This window comes from Eriocheir sinensis, unplaced genomic scaffold (genome assembly GCF_024679095.1).
Source record: "Eriocheir sinensis breed Jianghai 21 unplaced genomic scaffold, ASM2467909v1 Scaffold72, whole genome shotgun sequence".
NCBI classification, from domain to species: Eukaryota; Metazoa; Arthropoda; class Malacostraca; order Decapoda; family Varunidae; genus Eriocheir; species Eriocheir sinensis.
In genome coordinates this window covers 320,001-339,308 of record NW_026112076.1, presented here as the reverse complement: position 1 = coordinate 339,308, position 19,308 = coordinate 320,001, and the positions used below count along the sequence as shown (strand labels likewise).

Below are 19,308 nucleotides of genomic sequence, written 5' to 3'. Positions count from 1 at the left end.
AGGAATGTAAGGTTTATCATATGCCAGGAATGCCTATTTGACAGGCTTGTTAAATGCTTATTTCCTTGTGTTCACATGAAAAGATAATCTAGCCTTTGGAATCTGAATGAGGTAAAAGGAGAAATTACCTGAGCAAAGTTTTAAAACTAAAGCACCATAAAATATATATATATATATATATATATATATATATATATATATATATATATATATATATATATATATATATATATATATATATATATATATATATATATATATATATATATATATATATATATATATATATATATATATATATATATATATATATATATATATATATATATATATATATATATATATATATATATGTGTGTGTGTGTGTTTCATTACAAAGGACCATTCCAGAAAAAAAAAACCTTACTTGTAGACATTTCATTACACTGTGCATCATCAGGCATGGAGAGTACTTTGATACAGTCGAGTAGCGCTCAGTTTCTATCACCTTCCAGTTCCTTCCCCTCCACTGGCTGACAGCACCTGTAATAATTAAGACCAAGATATAAACATGAAACAAAATTGGCATTGCTGTCTTGATTCTTGAACACGTAATATTACATGAATATCAGCTAGGTACATACTACAGGGCAAGATGTTTATTTATATTGAAGAAAACTGACTAAAGAAAAGACCCACTAAGCTTCCAGATAAGAATGACCAGCCCCCTTCCACTGTCACAAACATACAACCAATTTCAAACTGTCACTACGTATTCATAACATCGCTAATAAAATTTATAAGAAAATAAGTAATTTTTTGGTGTGGTAACACTATAACACCTCTAATAAAAGCTATAAATCAACAAATAAATTTTGGGTGTGGTAGCAATAGGAGGAGATTCTGGGCAAAATCAAATGGTAAATCAATGAATGAAATACATAAATGTACATGAACTTCCTGGAGGCTACTTTCAGTTAACCAAATCCTATGAAGTGCTTCACAATTTCTTGGGAAAAAAATAATGAGCATTATTAAAGACTGAGTACGTGTCTCAACGGAGGTAATGGGGAGACAACAGGCTAAAAGGTGTAAAGACGGCAAAGTTGGCGAATTCCGATATTTGGGGTTCATGGTACAGTAGACTCACGTTTATCCGACCTCCGATTATCCGACCCTTGAGGGGGTTGGATAGCAAGTCGGATAACCAATTTTTTAATTGTTATTTGTCTTAAGACTTCACAAACAACACAAATAATTACACAATACACAGCTGTCTAGGAATCATGAGGGTACATTTGTACCACCCCGGCCCTTTGCTTGCCTTAGGTCCATGCAGTGTACTAAGAGGGAAAAAAGGTAGGTTTCTTTCTTTCTTTATTTTTTTAATCCATATTTTATACTTTCAGGGGGTGCATAGGGCAGCTTAGGTGCTGTAGAGCCTGTATAAATAATTTCAGAATTTTTTGCTTTTTTTTTATTTCTAACCCGCTCAACCGAACTTTTCACTTATCTGACCACTCTCCGGTCCCGTTGGGGTCGGTTAAACGAGAGTCAACTGTACAGGGTAATGGAGAGTGTGGTAGGGAGGTAAAGAAGAGAGTTTAATCAAGATGGAATAGATGGAGAAAGACAGCAGGAGTGATATGTGACAGCAAGGTTTCCGCAAGAAAAAAAGGGAAGATTAATAAAACAGTAGTGAGACCCGCCAAGCTGTACGGTATGGAAACAGTACCACTAACTTTTTCAAAAAATAACAAAGAGGCAGAGTTGGAAGGAGCGGAATTGAAGACGCTGCAATTTCCTCTTGGAGTGACGAGGATGGATAAAGTCAGGAATGATTACGACATAGGAATAACACACGTACGCCAGGTTGTGGAACAAAGCAAGAGAGGCGAGGCTGAGGTGGTTTGGACATGTCAGGAGGAGAGACAAGGAGTATGTGGGGAGGAGGATGCTGGACAAGGATCTACCCAGCAGGAGGAAGAGAGGGAGACCAAAGAGAAGATTTATGGATGCTGTGAAGGGAGGCATGCAAGTGGTGGGCGTGACACAGGAAGACGCAGAAGACCAAGCGCGTTGGAGAACAGTGATTCGCTGTAGCGACCCCTAATGGGAGCAGTCAAAAGATTATTAAAGATTAAAAATGTTTTCAGAAGTAATGAATATTACCTTGTGGATTTAGCACCTCCACTCTACATCAGCAATAGCATTAATCAGGGACAGAACTCTGGGATGGACTTGGGTGCGTCTCTTGCAGTGCTTCTTTACTTCAATCTTGCTGCCCCGCTCTGGATTGATGCCAACAAAGCATCTGCAATGATAGACAGAAATATACGTGTTGTAAATACTGGAATTTTTTCTTCAGCCTTAACAACACTAGGTATGTACTAAATTTAATATGTAAACTATAACTGCATACCACAGAAGTAGATGTTGCTCATTAACAATCTACTCAGTTTCAAAAGAATACCGTAAAGATATTTTAGAAGAAAATTATGATTTCTTGACAGGTAACAATGGAATTTTTTTCTTTGTTCTAGCCTGTGTGCACCGGTAGGCATTATGTGTCCTTTGATGTCGTTCAGGGCAGCCCGGTAGTGGTGGAGGCAAGGATTTTATAGTGACACTTTTAGAAACCCATGCCCCCCCTCCCCGAACTCAACTTTGTTGCATGTGCAACTAGATTTCGGTTATCAGGGTGACATGTAGGTGATTTTACGACACTCGGCGTATGACACAAAGTTTCAAGGTGGCACTGGTGGGGTTCGAACCCATGCATAGACATCAGTCCGATCCCACGCTCACCACCTTATCCATTCGGCCCCCGCCTCCCTCTAGACATTTTTACCCTTAAGTTCCATTTAAGAAAATAATTACCTTTGAATGAACTCCAGTGTCGATGCAGAATCAACAGGGTACATTATATTGAAGTTGTAGTAGGAGGCCAGCAGCATAGCCAGCCCAGTAGTAAATGTTGCGATATGGTCAGTGACAACAACACCATCAATTGACAACATATATCTGGTTGCCGTCAACCTTGATGCCCTGAAATGTAATAAAGAAAATTAACATGCCTCTCTTGTAATTTTATGATACACCTCTAACATCCTAACCGCTCCGTCCACCCTTCTATGCTTAAGACGGAACTGCTTTTAGATGTTTAACCTCCTCCACCTCCAGCCTTTGTCCCAAAAGATCATGTAATAATAATAGTAATAATAATAATAATAATAATAATAATAATAATAATAATAATAATAATAATAATAAAATAATCAAAATAATGATAATAGTTTCACCTCTCTTCTGTATAGTCTGTAGGGTGTTGCAATATAATTAACTTTGCCTGCTTTCTCTCCTTACAGCACTCATCACTCACCCTAAGCATCATTCTACTGAATGTATCCTTTTTTCCCCCCCGAAAAAAGCAATATTATCCATCTATATGCAAAATTACCTCCATAAACTGAATTATTCAATATTTTTGCCATAAAATTGTGTACTCCTACCACAATTTACACTGTTAAGGGTTGCAGCACTAAACCTCCTTTGGTTGCATATCATTATCCATAAAAATAAAAGCTAGGTTTCATGATAATATTGGTAAATATCAGGCTCAGCCAAGCTTAACTTACCAAAGCCTATTAAACATGGTGTCTTGGGAAGGTCCTTTTCCAATTCAGGTCTAGCTGCAGTTGGCTGAAAAATGAATAAGCAGAAATAAATATAAATGAAAGCCTTCACACTTAGGGAACATATAACAAATTACTCCTACAAGAACAACACAAACACATAGAGCACAATAGGCACAAAGAGTTCAGAGATACATGCAAACGGACAAAATGACAAGACATACATACAGGTGCATGGAGACAGACAGGTACTCGGTGCGACGCACAGGTACAGATGGACGAACAAACACAGAGAAGGTTCACTTCAAGGGGTTAAAATCTTCCAGTTCCCAGAACTCAGCTGTCAAAGTACTGTACTACTACGCATTGTTAGAGGCACACAATGTATGATCATATTGGAATTTTTTAGATCATCAGTTTAGTATGGTATTTACTTTTGTATACAACTTGAACTATTAATATAGAAAACTAACCTTTACACATACATACAGAGAGTCTTCTTTTTCATTCAGGTAAGACATAGCAGCACAGATCATAGCTGCTACCTCTGCATTGCCATTATCAACAGAGCATTTAGCCTCCACAAGTTCCTGTTGAATTCTCCTTATATTCATGTTTGGTTCTTCTTCTATCCATTTTAGAATTCGTGCTCCCTTACTAGCAATGGCAGACTCTACTTTTTCACTTATGTTAATGCCAGTGAGTTCCATAAAATGAACGAACATTCCTGCTGCCTCAAATAAATAAGGCCATTCTATTTTTAAATGAAGAACATCCATTTTCCTTTGTATGATGTCTTGCCTTTGAGAAAAGTAGGTATCCTTCATCAGATATTCCACTTCATCATGAAGTTTTTCTTTGTATTTCTGTTTTAATAAGCTTTGCTTATCTTCTTGTGTTGTTTCTGATTCCCCCTCTGGGTAATCACTCGGCATATAATTAATGCATCCATACTTATCATGCAAGTATATTTTGGTGACTGGACCAGCTCTCACAGCATCTTCCTCCTCCATTACAAGGGAGTTTCTACGTTTCCTTTTGAATGAGTTACTGTCAGATTTTCTATTTATGTTGTCAAACCGTGACTGCAATTGTTTCAGAAGGGAATCATATCCAGTACCAACACGAGTGCCTTCAATCTCATCTAGGAAAGACTGAGGATATGTCTTCACAATCTTTTGTGCAATTGTTGCTAGTGACCTTTTACCTGGCTTCTGAGAGATCTTACTTATTTCATCAACTAGAATTCTCACCATCTCTCTTCTTGCTGATGGTTTAGGTCTTAACCTCTTTTGTAAACATGTCATTAGATTTTTCTTTGAAAATTTTGACCATGGTATTTCAAATTCATCTGCCCAAACAGGATTTACACCAGGCCGTAAATTTGCTGCTATTTCTCTTTCTTCCTCTGAGGTTGAAGGTGGTGAAACTGATTCAGATATTATAGATGTGTCTGATAAAGCAGTCTCTTGTGATGTCTGAGATGGTGTGGACCCTGAAATTTAATTAAAAAGAAAACCTATATAACATGATGCCTCTTAAGTTTCCTGGGCAGTACAGTCAAACCTCAAAACTCAGTGTCAAAAAAGTAAATACAGTGTATAAATGAAAGTATTTATAACTGCATTGACCTTAGTGAGAAGTGCTGATGGCAAAAATTTAATAGCAAATTTTTCTGCCAGTGAAAACAAACGAGTTAAGAGCAGTCCTATATGTTATGGCCATCATCGGCTGCGTTTGAGTTCAAAGAGTTAAAGAAACAGTGTTCAGATTCCAAGTTATTTGGGTTTTGGGGCGTTTTTGTTTCTTGCATGTATCTGTTTATTTCATAAGGTATATTATCTCTGACAAATTCATGAAATGTTAAGAGTAGATAACACCCACATCTGCTGCAAAAATTAAAGAAAATTTAGCTTAAAATAATTCTGTACCTTGTTGCCAGTTATGAATAAGTTTCCGCACTTGAATGTCCTTCAGCATCGGAAGATCAGATGACTTAACATACTTTAGGTCATCTTCTGTTTCAACACCTAAACCTATAAGGTGTTCACACGCTTCCTCCAGTACTTGTGGAAGAAGATTGGGAAGAATACTCTGAACTGCATTCTTGATTTCCTCCATACTTCACAGCTCTGATGACAAAAAAAAAGATAAAAAACGAAAAATGCAAAAAAATAAGTAGTAATTTAGCATTTAGTGCTAGAATGAAGAAGAGTACATAAGAAAATGGATATGATAATACAGTGGACCGTCGATATAACGCGAGATAGGTTTCAGGAAAGTTCGCTTAATGCTAATATCGCGTTGTACTGAAATAAGGGTGCATGTCTTACTTAGCACAACGGGGGTGTTTAGGAAAAATGAGCGACAAATTCAACTCTCGTAATTTAGTGAGGATTCGTTTTCAATAGATTTTGGACTCCTAAATTTACACGTCACTTTATATGGAACATTTTATACCAATTTGTGTTATGTCAACGGTCTACTGTGTAAAGAGGTTCCCAAATTATTTATAGTCCTGTTTAGTTTCACTTCTGAGGTATACAGTAAACCCGCATAAGTCACACTAATCAGAGGAAAAGCAGATACGAGATAGCCGAAAATCTGAGATATCCGATGGGCTGTTTCCAGTCTGTTTACTATTGAAAACCCCAGGTCTTCTGGGACCCCCCCAACCCCCATTATTATTTCACTGTTTTATCATTTTGAAATACAGTAATTCCTCGATAAGTGACGGTCCGATAACCGACGCTTCACATAACCGACACCTTCAAATTACAACAAACCCTATATATCTGGCACTGTTTCCCTGGAACTACACACACTTTTGAGTAAATTACTAAAACCCTCACAGATCTGACATTGTTTGCCTCATGCAACCACCTACTTTGCCCAGATCTCCACAACCAGTCTCCTGAAATCCCAGCACAGTGAAATTTGGGATTGTCCAACAGTCCAGGAACCTAACCCCTTATAACATTGAAAATGGGGACCGATGACCAACATCCAGGAACCTAACCCCCCCATTATAACACTGAAAATGGATCTCGATAACCGACGTTTTAGATATGGCATGACGTCAGAGGCCCTGTTGGTTATCGAGGGATTACTGTAATATTAATCATCAATTTTTCTCATACACTTAAGACACCTAAAGTCATTGTGTGTACTGCTTAAGTACAGGTGTCCAAATCGCTTCCATTCCCAGTTATAGAGTTTCAGCGTAAGGCATCTGGTTGGCACCAGAAACTCTGACACACACGCATGATTAACTACAATCCGGGATATCCAGACTTTGTCCAAGGGTCATAAAGTGTCTAAGAGATCTGATATCCGAAAAGTGTATATCCAATTCATGCGGGGTTTACTGTATTTTTCCAGAACTTTACCAATGACGAATATTTCTGAATGAACAATTATATAAATACTTTTTATACAAACTTGTAAATTTATAATCTATACAACTTTTCATAAAGCAAGTACAGTACCCTCATGTACAGCACAGTACATAGTAGTATTATATTAAGTCTGCTTTATATCTTTTTTCATCACAAAATATCTACACAAACAACATATCTTACAAAAAAATGATGGGTGTTAGAAAATAATCCTAAAACTCTAATGAGGAGTTTCTCTCCTTTGTTTACCTTGCACTTCCACCAACATCATGGCCAAAACAATCCTTTGTGGCAGCAATGTTGCCCTATCCATGTGATGATATTACATTAAAATCATAATTGGGAGCACCTGCCCGCAAGCATGTAACAGTGTTAGTCAGTATCGAAAGTTACCTCATGTGAAGCCACCTTCAATCTATGCTCGAAGAGCTGTGTGCTGGACTAAGTTGTCCTGTACAGTAGTAGGATGCACTCTTCAGACCTGAGGCACCATTCAAGACGATTCTGTGCAGCACCTGTGTGTGCTGTACTTTTACTTTTTTTTTGGGGGGGGGGGGCTTCAGTGGTGTACGTGAATTGTGCTGTCCAAAGTGTGTTGTAAGTGGGAGTACTGTACAAGAGTTACCGTTACTAATACATAGTATTTTATTAATTGACACTTACCTGCCTCAACAGGGCCCAAAATCAGTGTGTCTCGACTACTTGTACTACACACGTCACTATCACTATCATCAGCCTCATACCCATCATGGTCCTTGGGTACCACCAATTCAAGTCCACGTCTCAGTTTTTTGTACGGAACTTTGACGATCAGTTTCCAGTTCAACTTAATCTTTCGTTGCGTCCTTCTAATCATGTTCCATTACTCCATACATTTTTACTGCCTAGAATACAGATCAGTATAGGGCATTGTATTACTCTCAAGGATTCCTAAGTATGCCACAATTTTTTTTTTGTGAGCAATATTATAATCCATAAAAATCTGGTGTCCCCAATGAATATTTTCATCAACTTACCTTACTCATTAAACAATGTCTTATGAAGATATGGTATGTTTGAGTGGGATGAATAGTGATTTTCCTTTCTTGTAGCCATTAAGAGGTACATAACTGATCAATTTTGAAGACTCTATACATTGAAATGAAGTGGGTGTCGAATTGTGCAATAGTGTGTATACATGTAAGCTTTTTGAAAGCTGTGACTTAAATTCTTGCACTAAAAAGTATACTTGTGTACAAGGATTCAATATAATGAACTGAATTTCTCCAAACAGTAAGCCATTTTCACTTTTACCTAATACAACATAGTGCCCTTTTTTGTAATGACTGCCTTTTATTACTACTTCCAGACTAACTTCTGCACTATCAGCAATCTGACACATCTTTATGGCTGTTTGGATACCTTGATTATATGTATCTGAAATTAGAGGAATGCTTTTTGTTACCTCTACTCTATGTTGAAAATAGGGGCTGGCCTGTTTATAGGATTGTAATAATTGATGTTTTTCACTCATTGTCTGGCAGACATTCTTGAAATTCTGGGCACTTCTAATACATCTTTTGAAATAGCAATGCTTACTTTCAAAACGCAGTGTCCACAAGTGTATTAATGGACCAAACTGCAAAATTAGCTTCGGATAGTGTTTCAAAAAATGATGTTTGGGTTTAAGTTTCTCGTCCGGGAAACATGATAGCCTGTCTTCTAGATATTCATCGATGAGTATAGAAAGATATGCAATGTCTGAGTCTTTAATCTTTGGGGCACATACTATTTCCACGATATCATGCAGTAAAAGAAACAACTGCCAAACTGGATCATCTTCATTTTTCGTTCCTACTACATCACATATAATAACAGGTAACAGCCTTATTAAGCACCAGTTTTGTGCTGCTTGACCACCTAGTCTACCCCCAGAAACATTCACCTGACATGGCTTTGAGGCAGCATCTGTACCAAGATAAGGAAACAAATTTATACGCTGGTTGAGTTCTGCATACGTTAGCCATCTTTTAACATTTATGAGATTCTTCAGAATCATGGCTAAATCATAATCTCCAACACCCTCAAAAATATCATGACCTAAACATGGTGGCAGACCAGATGCACAAACATGATAATACTTCAAAGAATTGAAAGCAGAATTAAATTTAATACCATTAATGTTATTCAAAACAATGTGTTCTTGTTCAAGATGCCTTATTGCTGCATTATAATTTTCCACTGTTCTCTGTGTACCAACAAAAACAGGGTCACTCAGAAATTCTGTGAGGGTGATGGTACAGTACCGGCAGAAGTGTTCAACTGTACTAAAATTTTCAGTAAAGCCACCTACACCATGGGACCCCAAGTTGTCTCCTGTAATACAATACAGTGTCCCTTCACAGTTTCATTATGTAGCTGAATCCCATTGTTCTCCAGCTTCTTTAAATCTTCAACTAAATCATGAAATATTTTATCATGGCCAAAATGCTTCAAGTCTACTTCTTTACACAGGAGAACTAAGAGGGTATTATCAACAACAGAGCGAAGATGAGGTCGAAAATTGCCAAGCGTCAAATAAACCCCAAGAATTTTGTGCTTCTTCTTACTTGACCCTAAAGGGTTGCATATTTCAAAAGCATCTTGATAAAGAATAAGCCGTAAAGAGTTAGGATAACTTTTAAATAGTCCATTACTCTTAAACGCAAGCCCATCAGTAATATCACTGACATAACAGTCACCGTGTGCTTGATCTTGGTACTCTGATGTTAATATGTATTCTTTGAAAACAGACTCGTCCTTAAAAGGCACTGTAATGTTTCAAGTACTGGATTAGGTAGGAAGACACCTACCGAACGTGCGCAAGCCACTCCCAGTGAGGTATATATGGGAGGTGAGAAGGGAGCTGAAGCCCTCCAAAGACCCTTCCCATGTCCTCACTAACCGTTTCCCTATTGTCTCACCAACACCGGAGAGTAGTTCAGCATGCTCTCTAAAGACAGATCCTCTCTTTATCCACACCACTACATTCTCACAACATATACACCTTTTCCCAAAATTAAAATTTCAAAATGGCGCACATACACCAAGCCTCGGAGTCCCCGCCTGGGGGGGGGACCACAAATTCCCCCAGGGAGGACTCCCCTTCTGGCTGCCGACCCGAGAGGTGTCTTGATAACTCCTCGAACCTCTTTCTTCTCAATTTCTGCAACATTCGCGGTCTTCGCTCTAATTTTCATTCTGTGGAACATCATCTCTCCTCCTCTAAACCTCACCTTCTCTTCCTTACCGAAACACAGGTTTCTGAGGCTACTGACAGCAATCTCTACTCTGTTCCCTCCTACTATCTCTATACTAAATTTCAATCCAAAGCTGGATGTTGCGCCTACGTGCGCAACGACATAACTTGCTCTCGTGCCCACGACCTTGACTCTTCTGAATTTTCCACCATCTGGTTAAGACTTCACTGTCATTCTATTACTAAATACATCTGTGCTGTTTATCTCTCACCTAACTCTACCAACTATGTAAAATTCTTTGACTATTTGAATTCTAAAGTGGAGCACATCTTGACCCACTCTCCCTTCGCTGAAATCTCCATCCTAGGAGATTTCAATGTTCACCACCAGCTTTGGCTTTCATCCTCTTTCACTGACCATCCTGGTGAACAAGCCTACAACTTTTCTATCCTCAACGACCTAGAGCAGTTGGTCCAGCACCCTACACGTATTCCTGACCGTCTTGGAGATCGGCCCAACATTCTAGACCTCTTCCTTACCTCAAACCCTTCTGCTTATTCTGTCAAACTGTTCTCTCCGTTGGGCTCCTCCGATCACAATCTTATTTCTGCATCCTGTCCTATCGCTCCTGTACACCCTCTGGACCCACCGAAGAGGCGATGCTTCTGGCATTTTGCTTCAGCTCGGTGGGACGACCTGAGGATGTACTTTTCCGATTTCCCGTGGAATGATTATTGCTTCCAGGATAGAGACCACTCTGTGTGTGCTCAGCGCATCACAGAGGTGATTGTCTCTGGAATGGAGGCATACATTCCTCGTTCTTTCTCTACTCCTCACGCTAACACGCCTTGGTTTAATCACGCTTGTTCTCGTGCTGTCAATGATAGAGAGGTAGCTCACAAAAGATACCAGAGCCTTCAAACTAATGCTAATTATGAACTTTACATTTCTGCCCGAAATCGTGCCAAATCTATTCTCCGACTAACCAAAAATTATTTCATTAATAGAAAATGTCAAAACCTTGCTTTCTCTAACTCTTCCCGTGACTTCTGGCATCTAGCCTAAAACATCTCCTCCAACTTCACTTCTTCATCTTTCCCTCCACTCCTCAGTCCTGACGGCAACACTGCCGTCTCATCTATCTCTAAGGCTGAACTCTTCTCTCAAACTTTTCTAAAACTCCACTCTGGACGATTCTGGGCATATTCCTCCTACTCATCCCCCTCTGACTCCTTTATGCCTGTTATAAAGATTCTTCAAAATGATGTTTTCTATGCCTCTCTGGCCTCAATCCTCAGAAGGCTTATGGACCTGATGGAGTGCCTCCTATTGTCCTTAAAAACTGTGCCTCCGTGCTGTCACCCTGCCTGGTCAAACTCTTTCGCCTCTGCCTGTCAACATCTACCTTTCCTTCTTGCTGGAAGTATGCCTTCATACAGCCTGTACCTAAGAAGGGTGACCGCTCCAATCCCTCAAACTACCGTCCTATTGCTTTACTTTCTTGTCTATCTAAAGCTTTTGAATCAATCCTTAACCGGAAGATTCAAAAGCACCTTTCCACTTCTGACCTTCTATCTGATCGCCAGTATGGGTTCCGCAAGGGCGTTCTACTGGTGATCTCCTAGCTCTTAACTGACTCTTGGTCATCCTCTCCTAGCCGTTTCGGTGAAACTTTTGCTATTGCGCTGGACATATCAAAAGCTTTTGATAGGGTCTGGCACAAATCTTTGCTTTCTAAACTACCCTCCTACGGTTTCTATCCTTCTCTCTGTACCTTTATCTCCAGTTTCCTTTCTGACCGTTCTATTTCTGCCGTGGTAGACGGTCACTGTTCTTCCCTAAATCTATTAACAGTGGTGTCCCACAGGGTTCTGTCCTATCTCCCACTCTTTTTCTGTTGTTCATTGATGATCTTCTTTCCAAAACGAACTGTCCTATCCATTCCTACGCCGATGATTCCACTCTGCATTATTCAACTTCTTTTAATAGAAGACCCACCCTTCAGGAACTTAACGACTCAAGACTGGAGGCTGCAGAACGCTTAGCCTCAGACCTTACTATTATTTCCGATTGGGGCAAGAAGAACCTGGTGTCCTTCAACGCCTCAAAAACACAGTTTCTCCACCTATCCACTCGACACAATCTTCCAAACAACTATCCCCTATTCTTTGACAACACCCAGCTATCACCTTCCTCAACACTAAACATCCTCGGTCTATCCTTAACTCAAAATCTCAACTGGAAACTTCATATCTCATCTCTTACTAAATCAGCTTCCTCGAGGCTGGGCGTTCTGTACCGTCTCCGCCAGTTCTTCTCCCCTGCACAGTTGCTGTCCATATACAGGGGCCTTGTCCGCCCTCGTATGGAGTATGCATCTCATGTGTGGGGGGGCTCCACTCACAGCTCTTCTGGACAGAGTGGAGGCAAAGGCTCTTCGTCTCATCAGCTCTCCTCCTCATACTGATAGTCTTCTACCTCTTAAATTCCGCCGCAATGTTGCCTCTCTTTCTATCTTCTATCGATATTTCCACGCTGACTGCTCTTCTGAACTTGCTAACTGCATGCCTCCCCTCCTTCCGCGGCCCCGCTGCACTCGACTTTCTACTCATGCTCATCCCTATACTGTCCAAACCCCTTATGCAAGAGTTAACCAGCATCTTCACTCTTTCATCCCTCACGCTGGTAAACTCTGGAACAATCTTCCTTCATCTGTATTTCCTCCTGCCTACGACTTGAACTCTTTCAAGAGGAGGGTATCAGGACACCTCTCCTCCCGAAACTGATCTATCTTTCGGCCACCTCTTTGGATTCTTTTTAGGAGCAGCGAGTAGCGGGCTTTTTTTTATTAATGTTTACTTTTTTGTGCCCTTGAGCTGTCTCCTTTGCTGTAAAAAAAAAAAAAAAAAAGGTGCACTCTTTATTCTGACTGTTCCTTCCCAGATAATGACACCGAGGCTGAACGTAATTAAAGGTCTCTTTGAAGAATTTATTACGACTGTAATTAGATCTTAATGGTCCACTGTTACACTTAGAAAATATATCAGATTCTTCAATGCCATTTATAATTTCTTCAATTTTTGGTTCAGGAATGTCAAGCTGCTTCAATGAAGTGGTAAGTTTCTGCAGGCAATAAGAAAACCCAAGTGAGTGAATATTTTGAAATTCCTCCACAATGCACTGAATAACCGATGATGGCAGCAAGTATTTTGACAACAATTTTAAATAAAACAAAGCAAGATTTCTTATAAATAATTCATCATCTGTGGTCTGTATTTCCTCATCACTGGTCCCTTCACATAGGCCTATGGGAATATCATTTTCTGTTGTAGTGGAATCCCCCGAGCTTAGCGACATGTCACCAAAAAAATCTGAATTTGATGAGCAGATCATTTCACTTGGCAGGTCCTTAACTGTCTGATATCTGTGATATCTACTTAAATGTACACTAAATGTGGTCTTCTTTGAGAACATTTTGGAGCACTGATTGAATGGGCACTAAACCCTGGTGCCGTCATCCATGTGCTGTCTTAAATGATTAAACAAATCTTTGATCCCATCACAAACGTGTTGGCACAGCAGCGTTTTACACTGTAATTTCATATGGAGACTCAAAGCCAAATTTTTTTCATGATTTTTGACCTTCGTTCTTGGTGGTCACGATATATATGAGCCTTTAGCCCTGTATATGAGAAAAGCCTCCGTCTGCAGCCCCCTAATGGGCAACTGATAACTCTTCTGTATTCATTTGAATGTAACAGGCAATGATTTCCATAATTTCTAATAGACCTAGATACATGATTACAGTGGGGACATGCAAACTCTGAATCCATGTCAGAACTGATTACTCGAAAATAACTAGTACGTACTTAAATGTACTTGCCCTTTAGCTTTTAATATTCTTATGTTCAGAAGCCATTAATTTTTCTGAGTGGTGGACTCATGGAACAGCCTGGCGCCTAGATATTAAGTAAGACCCCTAATCATTAGTAACTGGAAGCATACATTTAATTTCAAATATACACAAGCACCCTGACCAGTAGACTCTGCTTTAAGGCGAGCACCAAAAGTGCATACTATTACTATGGCTTATGAACAGACTGACACTACACGTTATGCAGGAAAGTAACGGTTGGGTGGTTAGGGGTGGTGGCTGTGGAGGGGTGGTTATGGGGTGGGGAAGCTTCCTACGGTGAAAGCTTATTAAGTACTGTGAGTATATGAACAAGACACATTAATACTGAAATGGCATACAAACTGAGGCTTGCCACTACACGTTAGGCAGGCAGGTATAATGGTTAGGGGTGGTGGCTGTGGCCACGGTGTTGCTGTGAGGTGGGGAACTTGCTACGTTAAAAGTTTACTAAGTACTGGTATTATGTGAATGACACATTAATATTGAAATGACATACGAACTGAGGCTTGGCACTACACGTTAGACAGACAAGTAATGGTTGGGGGTGTTGGCTGTGGGGTGGGGAAGGTTGCTACGTTGAAGGCTTACACGTACTGGTGTTATTATGAATGACACATTAATATTGAAATGGCATACAAGCTACGGTAAATCAACCATTCAATCACCACTACATACCCTGAGACAAATGTTGGGTAGCTGTCTTGGAGTAATGTATACGTGCTGCCCCGCCAGGCCGCCACTCTCCCCGTCTCAGACCTGTACGAGGCGAGCCCGTCCTCCCAGCAGGCTTCTTGGCGCGAAGTTTTTGTAAACAACAAAAAAACCAACAGCTGAGCGTCGCGTTGCGCTTGTAATATCCTTATGCTGGTTCTGTTCTTCATATCATAGTTACTTAATTTCATACTACTAAAACTATCAACTGAGATAACAAAATCTGTTACTTACCGCGTATGTCTCCGAGTAGTATACTCCATACTGCAAACGAGTGCTGCTTACCCCACAAGTAACCGAAATAAGCTTTTGTAACCGAAACAAAGAACGTTCGAGATTTTTCATATTTCAATATGAATAATTTTTATCTCATCACCTTTGATAAAAATAAAAAAAATGTTCAAGATAAAATAATGCGCGTTGACATACAAAAGCGCTATCTGGTAAGAATTTTGGGAGCGTGCCAGTTGTCGCCATAAACAATATGCTTGCTAAGAAACATGAATAAAGTACTTAAACCATATTTTTAAGTGTATTAGTGTATCAACAACGAGTAAGTATTACATTTCAAGCATTTCATAAAGAAAAAAATAGAAGACAGTCACTTAGCAGAGGAGAAGCATTCCAACATTTTACAGTCACATGTATTTCAAATTACAGGATTTTTCCTGTAATTCATTTTATCATGATAAAATACTATCTACAGAAAATAGGGATTTCTAGTCTCTCGAAACACATTCAATATTGCATTCTAAAAATTAACATAGACCCAGTCGAAGAAATTAAGACATCATAAGCAAAATGCACGCCATATTTTACAGTCGTATACTGTATTCTCAGATACCGGGATTTCTCTGTTAGCATTTACGGGGAAAAACACTGTAAAAATACATTTTTTTTTACAGTGTGGGGGGGGGGCACAGGGGGCACGTGCCCCCCCCCTTCAGGAACTCCTTTTTTCTGGGTTTGTTGGAAGTTCTTGAGAATGAATGCCGTGCATGGCTGTGGCCGCCCAAATAGTGTAGATCAGCGGTTCTTAACACGAGGGTCGTGACCCACTGGCGTTTGGGAGAAAATAATTTATTTCATGTATGTGAAGCGGCCAGCTGCTGAAAACATCAACCACAATCAGTCAGTCAGTCAGATCATAGCTACGGGGCGGGGTCTGTATGTGTTCCGCTCCTGGTTGTGACTCCCAAGGCGCAGCAGTTGCACCAAGGTTTTGAGTCATGAAAGTATGAGGCCAAGCAATCTGAAGGTGCATTTTGAGTCTTACCATAGCCAACTGGTGGACAAGAGCTTGAACAACTTCAAGCGAAAAGAAGCTGCTCTGAAGGCCAGTCGCATCGATTCCACTGGTCAGTTCGCTCGTCATAACAAAGGAGCGCGCTGGAGGCTTCATACAGAATTACTCTAAAAATCGCGCAGACCAAAGAAGCCTCATACCATTGGTGAAAATCTGATGAAGCCTTGCATTCTGCAAGCAACGAAGATGATTCTTGTAGAACAGCAGGCACACAAGTTGAGGGCAATTTCCCTTTTGAATGATACTGTCAAAAGTAGGATCTCTGACATGAGTGAGGATATTCTCCTGCAAGTGGTGAGTGCTGTGAGGAGTAGTCCTGTTTATTCCTTGCAACTGGATGAGTCGACAGATGTTGCCTCATGTTCCCAACCTATTGTTTATGTTCGCTACTTTGACAAGGAAATGAAGGATGAGTACTTGTACTCTGAGCCAGCAGCCACAACAACTCGGAGAGGATATGGCAAAGTTCTGAATCGCGTGCTGCAACTTCGAGAGGAAATAACAATGTTGTTGCAACAAGGTCGTACCCCGAAAGAAAATCTTCTTCATGAAATGATGCAAGATGACTGTTTCGTAACAAAGATTGCCTACATGGCTGATTTTTTCTCTGAAGTGAATTCCCAAAATATTTCACTCCAAGGGAACCTTGCAATGCTGCACACAGTTCGTGACAAATTGGCAGTATTCAAGTGTAAGATTCAACTTTACGTGAAAAGAGTTCAGCTCTGTGGACAGTGACAACTTTCTTCCCTCAGATGACAACTATCCTAGATTCTATGGCAGAAGCTGAATGCAGTTTCCGTGAGGAGATCTCAGCTCATCTTTTGGCGGTGAATGACGCCATCGAAAGTTACTTTCCAGGACTAGATGACCGCTGTACTGATACGTGGATCTCCAGACCCTTCTCTGTGAAGGACAGTGCCATCTGTGATACTGATGATGCTGCGAAGGTAGAATTTCTTCAAATTCGTGAGGATACTCAGTTGAAAGTCAATTTTTCTGAACGAGAGCTTCCGATCGACATTATGGGGGACACTGAACGAAGTTGCAGGGAGCCCCTAAACAGGAGTTAGTCGAGGAGGATGCCAGGGCCCAACTAGAACGTACGCAGGAAGAACTTAAGACAACTGCGGGGCATAGTCGTAGAGCAGGTCAGGGCCATGCAACTGTTGGAACAGCGGATACAGGAACCACCCCCAAGGGCCGCCTCGCCTGCGAGAAGGTACACGAGTATCAGACCGAGAGAGATTCCCACGTTACAACTCAGTCAGTTGGGTGGAATCAAGGCCGCGGGAACACTGAGTCTTTTCTTTGATCAAATCGAAAGCTGTTCCATTTATGATGAAGAATGGGTAAACATCGCCAAGGCTAGAGTCGGTCCCGCGATCGCCTTGTTGTTAAGGAATGTACAGGAGCAGGGAAAGGCAAATACATGGGCAGGAGTGAAGGCATTCTATAGAGGAGAGTTTGCAGCGGACATCACCTTTGATAGGGGATGGAAGGAAGTAGAAGGAATGAAGTATGATTGGGCAGACAGTCCACAGGCCTTCACTAACACCCTCATCTGTATATATGCCCTGTTAGAAAGCACTTACCCCAGAGAAACCCTACCAAATCGCGACCAGTTTATCAAAAAGAAACTGGAGGGGACTAACCAAGGACACCAGAGACCGGGTGGAAACGTTCCTAGACGAGGGGTATCCCTTAAATAGGTTTATAGATAGATTGGAATCTGAAAGGCAGTTTCTGCCAGAAAGAGCAAATGCCTATGTCTGCGCGGTCCCCGAAGACAAACCTAAGACCCCGCCAGAACCAAAGGTAGGAACCACAGAATCCCCCATCGCAGGAAAAAGCGAAATGGAAGAGTTAAAGGAGACCATTAAGGGCTTAACTGACAAGTTGCAAAGGTTGGAGGTCAACTCAGTGTATTGCCCCTATTGCAGAACAAACGGTCATTCATATCGGGATTGTACTAGGCGCCCTCCTCCAGGGGCCTGTTTTGACTGCCTTAGGCCGAATTGTAGGCGCGGCTCGCCAAATTGCCCGGCGAGAACATATCGTAGAAATTGACATCCGGAGAGTCACACGTCACCTACTATCTCGGTAGTGGTCAATGGTCGGGTAGTACAAGCTTTAGTAGACACTGGTAGTGGGTATACCCTAGTTCGTCATGCAACAGCTTTGAGACTGGGAGCAGAGATCAATGAGAGAAGAACCCCTCCCAAACTCCAAGGTGTCACAGGATCCCCACTAAGAATCCTAGGAATGGTGTGCCTAGAAATAGGAATAGGTGAACAAGGCACCTCCAGGTTGTGGTTACCAGTAGTCCCCGACAATTACATCGGAAATGATATACTATTGGGATGTGACGTGTTAGGACAGGCCCCCATGACATGGCATCATAAACAAGGTACTCTGGTATGGAGCGGTACATTACACCCAATCCGCTACGTAGCCAAACGACACGGTAAAGTAGAACGAGTTCGTATAGTACCGGAGACGATCGAACCCTTCAGGCCCACCTTGAGAGTAAACAACCCGATCGAGATTCCATCCTTCCAGACTGAGTTGTATCCTCTCACGGTATCTGACCTTCCGGGAACCATTTTGCTGGTATCCCCCCCATCAAACTCCTAGGCACGATTTTGTCTGCAGAGTGACAGAGGAAAGGCAGGTGTTTGTTCCCCTATATAATCCAAACAAAACCCACCAGATTTTCCGAAAAGGTACCTACCTCGGCTCATACGAACATGTACAAGTAATAGAAGAGCTTGACTCACCGGGTAAAGGCCCAGATGTGGCTGATAATAAGGTTCACACGAACGTTAGTATCAAGAATGATTTGCTCCCCCATGCTGACCACCCCAGGGAAAAGGGAAGCCGAGAAGACAAACTGAAATCCCTGTTAGCCCTCCAAGATTTCAGCCATCTTTCGGAGGAGGAGAAGAAGGTCCTTCTTCATGTCATTCAGGAAAATAACGAACTATTCATTTTACACCCTTCAGAGATCGGGAAAATAAGAGCTCCACCGGTAAAGATTGCAGTAGAAAACCCTATTCCGGTTAGAGGACCCAAGTATAGATATCCTGAGAAGGCCAAAGCAATTATAGAGAAATTAGTAAGGGACATGGAAGAGAAGGGGGTG

The 19,308-nt window shown here is 40.9% G+C and overlaps 1 long non-coding RNA gene across 1 annotated transcript; it reads right to left on the bottom strand.

Moving 5' to 3' along the window:
* Positions 1-372: 372 nt before the first annotated feature.
* LOC126994098 (uncharacterized) lies at positions 373-3,022 on the bottom strand. Its single transcript, XR_007748797.1, has 3 exons — positions 2,860-3,022; positions 2,152-2,293; positions 373-522 (listed from the first exon to the last, which is right to left on the bottom strand). It is a non-coding gene; the product is annotated as an uncharacterized LOC126994098 (long non-coding RNA).
* Positions 3,023-19,308: the final 16,286 nt, after the last annotated feature.